Source organism: Triticum aestivum, chromosome 6B, assembly GCF_018294505.1.
Source record: "Triticum aestivum cultivar Chinese Spring chromosome 6B, IWGSC CS RefSeq v2.1, whole genome shotgun sequence".
NCBI lineage: Eukaryota > Viridiplantae > Streptophyta > Magnoliopsida > Poales > Poaceae > Triticum > Triticum aestivum.
In genome coordinates this window covers 58,462,171-58,469,422 of record NC_057810.1, presented here as the reverse complement: position 1 = coordinate 58,469,422, position 7,252 = coordinate 58,462,171, and the positions used below count along the sequence as shown (strand labels likewise).

Sequence of the window (7,252 nt, the reverse complement as noted above, 5' to 3'; positions counted from 1 at the left end):
CCCAATCCCTAGCCGCAGCTCTCTGAACTTCAGTAGTATGCATGTGATGGATCAATGGATGGATGGATCGATGGATGTAGTCATGTAGTTCGAACTTCCAATACACATCTGATGGATGGATCGATGGATCGATGGACGTAGTCAAGTAGATGTATGGCTAGATAGATGGATCATGGATGGATGTATTGTAGCCTGTATGGCTAGATGTAGCATCGACAGATGGATGGATCATGGATGGATGGAGTTGTAGGGCAGAATGGATGCATAGATCAAAATTTTCATTGATTCCATGTGTAATTAGTTTTCTGCTGTTAATGACCTAGTTGATGATCTACTTGCTGTAGCATAGCAGCTTGAAAAATAATCTACTTGCTAGAAAATTTCATAGACTCCATGTCTAATTAGTTTACTGTTGTTGATGATTGACCGTTTGTTGTTTGCTGATGTGTGCAGACAATGGACAAGGAAAAGGGGAGGGCGAGTGGGAAGGAGAACGAGAAAGAGAGGACGTTGGACTCCATTATGAAGAGCAAGTTGCCGGTCTCGGGGATGCAGAAGGGGAATGGGAAGGGCAATGTAGCAGCTACTACGCGGCTGCCGACGGAGCTGGCAAATTATTCCAACAATGTCCAAATCGCTGAGTTGTTGTATAGGGTAAAAAAGAAACCTCTGCCTTGACGTCTCCCTAACCCCACCGGCGCTGACGTGCGTGCCAGAATCGCCGTTGCCTCCGGCTCGCAAACTACTATGAGAGGGAGGTTACATCTTCCCAGGTATGTACGTGCAAAATATATATTTGTGAAAGCTCGTGTATGTGCTGTTTTTGCTATCCAAAAGTCAAATAAATATGTGTCCAAGCTCATGTGGGTGTGTTGTTTTTGTGTGCTAGGCAATGGAGCATGATAGCAAGCGGAGGAGGATCATGAAGAGGTGGAAGAGGAGGAGGACCAGGACGAGGAAGAGCAAGATACTTTGTTTGAGGTGCCGCCTGGGGTTGTCTACTTGTTACTTTGGATGTTAACTTGTCAACTTGTGATCCTATTCTTGAACTTAGATATGTCTACTTGTGTGGTTTTAGGTGACTATAGGAGTTCTTTGAAACCAGAAATGGTGGAAGCCTTGGTGTGCGGTGCTAGTTATATCAAAGGTTCTGACAAGGACTTCAATGTGGTGGTATGACTCCTATCTTTTTCTTCTATGGTTTCTGTCTATTTCTTGTATGTGGCTGACTTCCAAATAATTAGGAGAGGGATGAATATAAGGAGGACGATGTTGAGAATATCAAGTTGCCCAAGATTGCTAATGTGGGGGATAACAACAATTGGTAACTATTCTTTCGACATGATTCACTTTTCATATCTTTACATGATCCCAATATGTTTACAAATCTGTGTTACATGTAGACATTCGTGATGAGGGTGTTGCTCTTGCTGTTTTGAAGATGGATGTCTACATGATCTTGTCACGTGGATTGTTGAGGTCAATGTGATCATCTCGTGTCATTTCTTTTGTTGTGATGAACTTCGAGTTATGTGTTTGTTGTGATGAATTTTGAATTATGTGTTTGTTGTGATGAACTATGGACCTTCAATGATGTTGTGGTGAGCCATGCTTTTTCAACGATGTTGTAGTGAATTTGTGATGAACTATGAACTTTGTATTATGTGGTTTTCACTAGTCAATGTTTGGCTGTCAACATTTTCTCATTTTTTTATGTCAAAGTGGTAAGTGTTATGCTATACAAAATTTCTTTGTTTGGCTGTCAACATTTGATGTTTTGCTCTGTAAAGTTCAAAGGAAGTTCTGTCCAAAATACAATAGAAATGCTACCCAATTCTTGCTCTCGTATCTGTTACAATTTTCGTAGAAGATTTCATCAAATAAAGCTTATTTTCATTACTATGACCATTTCTTAAAACAATAGATTGCTGAATGTTTCACTTTTAGCAATATAAACTGTTTGTTTTTCAAAATATGGGTTTAATTGCTGCAAAAGAATCAAGACTGTGGAGTATATACTGATATACATAGGTACAAAGGCTCTGGGGGCAGATTACTTATGAGCCGGCTCGGTCTGAGCCAAGCCACACCTAAAACGAGCCGAGCCGCCTAAAGTAGGCTTGTTGGCTGAGCGAGCCGAGCTGAGCCGAGTCGCTTCAGAGCGAGCCAAAGCCAGGCTCGGATCAAGCTCGGCTCGGGTCGGCTCGTGTCCAGCCCTAGTAGCGACTGGAGGTGGTTGCAGAAGTAGAGGAGAAATACTGCATGTCTGTGGCAGAAACTAAGAAGACTGAAATGCTGAAGGAATTGGAGAGCCTCAAGAGGAAGGTGGAGGAAATCCAGGCTGGCAAGAAAATAGTCGAGGGGGTGACACGTGAGAAGGATGCTCAGACCGTTAAGTTGAGGGATGAGTTGGAGGAGCTCCATGCTTTCATATCACGCATGAAGTTTGGAGGAGGTAGAGGCAGAGGAGTAGATGATGCTGCCTATGGAGATTGTGCTCATTGGACCTCCACTGATGAAGATAATCCAGAAAAGGCATCTCTTGCCACTAATGAGAATGGTCCAGAATGGGTTCTAGACTCTAGAGCATCTAACCATGTTGCGAGTAAATCCGGTGTGTTTGAGTCTTACAATAAGCATCCTCCTACTCACAAGGGCACTATAAAAACTGCCGATGGTACAAAGCAGCCTGTCATAGGGGTTGGCACAATACAATGTACTTCGAGCATTTCCCTATCCTCAGTTTTACATGTGCCAGCTTTTCCTGTCAACTTGGTCTCGATGAGTGCTCTCATTGATCAAATAGACTGTCGTGTGATTCTTGACAAGTTTGGTTGCTTGATTGAAGAGCGAAAGACGAGGCAGACGGTTGGGACCGGCACCAGGCGTAGGGGGCTCTGGTATATGGACCAGGAGGTGCAGCCGGACTCGGTGTGTGTTGTGACCATGGAGGACAAGGAGAAGCAGGCGATGATTCATCACTGTAGGATGGGGCATGTACCTTTTGATAAGATGAGTAGAATATTTCTAGATGTTATGTGTGGCATAGGTAAGGGCAAGTTGACATGTGATGCTTGCGAATATGCTAAACACACAAGAGCCTCATATGTGAGTAAGGGACTTAGGAGCATATCTCCTTTTATGCCTGTTCATTCGGATGTATGGAAAAGCCCAGTTGTCTTAATGCATGGAATGAAGTACTTTGTTACCTTTATCGACTACTATACTCGTATGCCTTGGATCTATTTGATACGTCACAAGGATGAGGTGTTTAGCTGTTTCCAGGATTTTCATGCCTTGGTGAAGAATCGGTTTAAGGTGCAGGTGCAGGTGATCAGGGCTAACAATGGCACAGAGTATGTGAACAATACCTTTGGACCCTTCTTGTCTGACCAAGGGATTCTTCATCAAACTTCCTATCCGGACACTCCCCCCCCCCCCCAGGATGGAGTGGCAGAAAGGAAGAATCGACATATCCTTGAGGTTGCTCGGTCATTGATGTTTACCATGAATGTGCCCAAGTTCTTGTGGAGTGAAGTAGTTATGACAGCCACATACCTGATCAACCGGACACCTTCTAGGATACTCGGCATGAAATCTCTGTGTGAGTTGCTGCTTGGAGAAAATAAGTCTGTAGTTCACCCAAAGTTGTTCGGCAGTACCTGCTTTGTTCGTGATCACCGACCTTCTATTGGGAAGCTAGATCCGCGGGCAGTGGAGTGTGTTTTCTTTGTCTGTGCTTCTAGTCAACAGGGGTACAAATGTTGGTGTCCCTCTAAGAAACGCAGATTTGTTAGTATGGATGTCACTTTCAGGGAATCTGAGACATTCTATGGTGAGCCAACAGACATGAGTCTGTTGTTTGCAGAGCTTGACCACCTACACCCTGTGGAAGATGGTCAAGAGGGGGAGCAGGCCACTCATGGTGATTCTGAGGGTACTAACACTGATGGTGATGTGCAGGCTCGTGTCTAGACAATAGTGGGTACAATTTCAGCTGGTGCTCTCACTGATGATGATGTGCGGGTTCAAGTCCAGCCAACGATGACGATTGGTACTCTTCAGGTTCCTATTCTGGATCGGTGGCAAAAGATTCCCCTGGTGTACTCATGACGACAGCCACAAGTACCACAAGTGCACAGCTCATCTGACACATGTCTAGTATATACACGGCGGTAGCCACATGTGCAGGGGGAGCAGCAAGGTAGTGATGCAAGCTCATTTGACACAGTGGAACTGCCTATTGCGTTGCAAAAGGGGACACGTGAAGCGGCAAGGAAGGGTGAACTGGCAAGGAAGGCTCTACCACAGGATTGTTTTGACGATCATGACATTGGCAATTTTGTGTCCTATGAGGCTTTGTCTCCTTCCTATAGAGCATTTGTTGCCTCTCTACAAACTGTGTCGGTCCCAAAGGATTGGAAGACTGCAAAGCAAGATCTGAAGTGGCGTGAAGCAATGAAGAGTTGGAAGCACTAAAGAAAAACAAGACGTGGGTGCTAACCACATGTCACACCCAATATGCGATACTATCCTAAAGAGACTCGAAGGTCCCACCAAGGATAGAACCGCATATTGATACGCTTTTGCAAGGTGGATATCATTACATCAACATTACATAATATATGGGGATACATACAGGAGGCATACAATGCCACAAGAATACAGCATCATCATACATAAGAGCACCATCCGACTACAGATGAAACACAAACAGAAACTCAAACAACATCCACCCTGCTAGCCCAGGCTGCCGACCTGGAACCTATCCCCTGATCAAAGAAGAAGCAGAAAACGAACTCCAAAGTAAGCAAACATCGCTCTCGCGTCATGATCATCGCATAACTTGTACCTGCAACTGTTGTTGTAGTAATCTGTGAGCCACGAGGACTCAGCAATCCCATTACCATGGGTATCAAGACTAGCAAAGCTTAATGGGAAAGGAAGGGGTAAAGTGGTGAGGTTGCAACAGCGACTAAGCATATATGGTGGCTAACATACGCAAATGAGAGCGAGAAGAGAAGCAAAAGGAACGGTCGTCAAGCTAGCAATGATCAAGAGGTGATCCTGAACTCCTACTTACGTCAAACATAACCCAAAACCGTGTTCACTTTCCGGACTCCGCCGAAAAGAGACCATCACAGCTACACAGGCGGTTGATGTGTTTTAATTCGGATCTGGTGTCAAGTTATCTACAACCGGACATTAACAAATTCCCATCTGCCACATAACCGCGGGCACGGCTTTCGAAAGATAATACCCTGCAGGGGTGTCCCAACTTAGCCCATGATAAGCTCTCGCGATCAACGAAGGATATTCCTTCTCCCAGGAAGACCCGATCAGTCTCGGAATCCCGATTTACAAGACATTTCGACAATGGTAAAACAAGACCAGCAAAGCCGCCCGATGCGCCGACAATCCCGATAGGAGTTGCACATATCTCGTTCTCAGGGCAACACCGGATGAGACATCCTACGAGTAAAACTAGACCTCGAGTTTCCTCGAGGTGGCCCCGCAGGCTGCTCGGTTCGGACCAGCACTTAGGGAAGCACTGGCCCGGGGGGCTAAAATAAAGATGACCCTCGAGAGAGCGACTCCCAAGGGAAAAGTAGGTGGTGGTGAGGCAAATGGTAAAACCAAGGTTGGGCCTTGCTGGAGGAGTTTTATTTAAAGCAAACTATCAAAGGGGTCCCATAAATCACCCAACCGCGCCAGGGACGCAAAATCCGGGAACATAATACCGATATGACGGAAACTAGGGCGGCAAGAGTGGAAGAAAACACCAGGCATAAGGCCGAGTCTTCCACCCTTTACCAAGTATATAGATGCATTAATTAAATAAGAGATATTGTGATATCCCAACATAATCCTGTCCACCATGGAGCAATCTTCAACTTCACCTGCAACTAGCAACGCTATAAGAGAGGCTGAGCAAAGCGGTAACATAGCCAAGCAACAGTTTGCTAGGAAGGGTGAAAATGTTAGAGGCTGACATGGCAATTTGGGAGGCATCGTAAACAAGTGATAGGTAGCACAGCATAGCAATAGAACGAGGCAACTAGCATAGCAATGATAGTAGTGAGATCCAGGATAACGGTCATCTTGCCTGAAATTCCGCTAGGAAGAAGAACGAGTCCATGAAGAAGACGGACGGGAGTAGTCGAATGAATCCTCACAATCACAACATTACCGGAACTAAGAAGCAACACCGAAAAGAAACAAACAACATGATAAACACACAAGCATAAACATGGCATGATGCACAACCAAGTATGATGCATGTCCGGTTTAATGAGGCATGGCATGGCAAAATGCAACAAACAATATTACAAGTTAAGTGGAGCTCAATATGCAACGAGTTGCATATTGACAAAACACCGCATTGACATATTTAGTTTAATCTCGTTTAATCTACCAAACAATATTAAATGTTGTTAAACATGGCAAGAGGTGAAGCATAAGTAAACTAACTATTTAGGCAAGTTTAAATGAGGCCGGAACAACAAACAACAATTCCAGAAATTCCCCACAAGTAATGTTCGAATTTGGTACTGTTCTGCCCTAAAACATATTTTATTGTTGTTAAACAGGAAAATAAGGTGCACCACGTTAATCTATGCATTTTTCCACCCCATTTACATATAAAGTTTATTTAAATCCGAGCTACGGTTATTTAGTTATGAAATAAATCATTTTAACATGGCATTTGAGCAAATTTAATCTAACAACATTTTAAACTTTTTAAACATGGATGAAAGTGGGATATTATTAATCTACACAAAATTCTAAGCATTTTACATATATAACATGTTTCATTTGGATGCATGGACATTTAGTTATTAATAATCCAAAACAGTGGCATTTCTATAATTATGCATGCATTGGAAAATAGGAAAATCGTCAGCAGGAAAAAAATGTAGCGGGGCCGAATCTGGTCTACCGGGCTGCACAGGACAGGGGCGCTTGGGGGTGGCCTCACCTAGTGGGCTTCGGCCCATTTGTGGAGAGGGCGGCTGGAAGGGGCGCTGGACCTTGAGGCTGCTGGGCCACGCGACGTGCTGGACGTGACCCAGGCGCGGTCAAAGCGAGGCGAGGCAGAGACGCGGTCAACACACAGGCGATGCAGGGGAACTTGGCGCTGGTCGTCGTTGTCCCCGCACGCAGAAGCAGGGGAGGCTGGCGATGAGGGCTCTGGGAGGTCGATCCGGGCCGGATCCGAGGCCACGACAGCGAAGCAGAGGAGATCGGGGCC

At 45.0% G+C, this 7,252-nt stretch overlaps 1 long non-coding RNA gene across 1 annotated transcript; it reads left to right on the top strand.

The window, feature by feature from the left end:
- Positions 1 to 482: 482 nt before the first annotated feature.
- LOC123133467 (uncharacterized) lies at positions 483 to 1,685 on the top strand. Its single transcript, XR_006465267.1, has 5 exons — positions 483 to 773; positions 890 to 981; positions 1,079 to 1,173; positions 1,245 to 1,324; positions 1,404 to 1,685. It is a non-coding gene; the product is annotated as an uncharacterized lncRNA (long non-coding RNA).
- Positions 1,686 to 7,252: the final 5,567 nt, after the last annotated feature.